Below are 2,278 nucleotides of genomic sequence, written 5' to 3' on the forward strand. Positions count from 1 at the left end.
CTTTTCTTAATACTGCAGGGGCTGTTATTGATTGCAATAAAGGAAAAGTCACTTTCAATGTTGATGATCGATACGTCTCAAACGTATCTATAATTTCTTATGTTCCATGCTACTTTTATGATGATACTCACATGTTTTATACACACTTTATGTCATTATTATGCATTTTCCGGCACTAACCTATTGACGAGATGCCGAAGAACCAGTTGTTGTTTTCTGCTGTTTTTGGTTTCAGAAATCCTACAAAGGAAATATTCTCGGAATTGGACGAAATCAACGCCCAGGGTCTTATTTTTCCACGAAGCTTCCAGAAGACCGAAGGGGATACGAAGTGGGGCCACGAGGGCCCGTACCCATAGGGCGGCGTGGCCAGCATGGGGCCCGCGCCGGCCTATGGTGTGGGGCCCCCGCGCCGCCTCCAACCCTACCCTTCCGCCTACTTATAGCCTTCGTCGCGAAAACCCCTGTACCGAGAGCCACGATACGGAAAACCTTCCAGAGACACCGCCACCGCCAATCCCATCTCGGGGGATTCAGGAGATCGCCTCCGGCACCCTGCCGGAGAGGGGAATCATCTCCCGGAGGACTCTTCATCACCATCATCACCTCCGGATTGATGTGCGAGTAGTTCACCCCTGGACTATGGGTCCATAGCAGTAGCTAGATGGTTGTCTTCTCCTCATTGTGCTATCATGTTAGATCTTGTGAGCTGCCTATCATGATCAAGATCATCTATTTGTAATGCTACATGTTGTGTTTGTTGGGATCCGATGAATATGGAATACTATGTCAAGTTGATTATCAATCTATCATATATGTGTTGTTTATGTTCTTGCATGCTCTCCGTTGCTAGTAGAGGCTCCGGCCAAGTTGATACTTGTAACTCCAAGAGGGAGTATTTATGCTCGATAGTGGGTTCATGCCTCCATTGAATGCGGGACATGTGACGAGAAAGTTCTAAGGTTGTGGATGTGTTGTTGCCACTAGGGATAAAACATCAATGCTTTGTCTAAGGATATTTGTGTTGATTACATTACGCACCATACTTAATGCAATTGTACTGTTTTTTGCAACTTAATGCTGGAAGGGGTGCGGATGCTAACCTGAAGGTGGACTTTTTAGGCATAGATGCATGTCTGGATAGCGGTCTATGTACTTTGTCGTAATGCCTCGATTAAATCTCATAGTAGTCATCGTGATATGTATGTGCATTGTTATTCACTCTCTATTTGTCAATTGCCCAACTGTAATTTGTTCACCCAACATGCTATTTATCTTATGGGAGAGACACCACTAGTGAACTGTGGACCCCGGTCCATTCTTTTACATCTGAAATACAATCTACTGCAATTGTTCTTTACTGTTCTTCGCAAACAAACATCATCTTCCACACTATACGTTTAATCCTTTGTTTACGAGCAAGCCGGTGAGATTGACAACCTCACTGTTACGTTGGGGCAAAGTACTTTGATTGTGTTGTGCAGGTTCCACGTTGGCGCCGGAATCCCTGGTGTTGCGCCGCACTACACTCCGTCACCAACAACCTTCACGTGTTCCTTGACTCCTACTGGTTCGATAACCTTGGTTTCATACTGAGGGAAAACTCGCTGATGTACGCATCACACCTTCCTCTTGGGGTTCCCAACGGACGTGTGTTAACTACCACGCCAACAGCAAGGATTTTTCTGGCGCCGTTGCCGGGGAGATCAAGACACGCTGCAAGGGGAGTCTCCCACATCCAATCTCTTTACTTTGTTTTTGTCTTGCTTTACTTTATTTTATTTACTGATTTGTTTGTTCTCTATATCAAAAATACAAAAAAATTAGTTACTAGTTTTACTTTATTTACTGTCTTGTTTGCGTTCTCTATATTAAAAACACAAAACAAATTAGTTACTTGCATTTACTTTATTTAGTTTGCTTTATTTACTACTGCTAAAATGGGTACTCCTGAGAATACTAAGTTGTGTGACTTCACTAGCACAAATAATAATGATTTCCTATGCACACCTATTGATCCACTCGCTACTACGAGCAGAATTTTTTGAAATTAAACCTCGCTTTACAAAATCTTGTTATGAGAGAGCAATTTGTCTGGTGTTAGTTCCGATGATGCTGCTGCCCATCTTAATAATTTTGTTGAACTTTGTGAAATGCAAAAGTATAAGGATGTAGATGGTGACATTATAAAATTGAAATTGTTTCCTTTCTCCTTAAGAGGAAGAGCTAAAGATTGGTTGCTATCTTTGCCTAAGAATAGTATTGATTCATGGACTAA

The sequence above is a fragment of the Lolium rigidum genome, unplaced genomic scaffold (genome assembly GCF_022539505.1).
Source record: "Lolium rigidum isolate FL_2022 unplaced genomic scaffold, APGP_CSIRO_Lrig_0.1 contig_11274_1, whole genome shotgun sequence".
NCBI classification, from domain to species: domain Eukaryota; kingdom Viridiplantae; phylum Streptophyta; class Magnoliopsida; order Poales; family Poaceae; genus Lolium; species Lolium rigidum.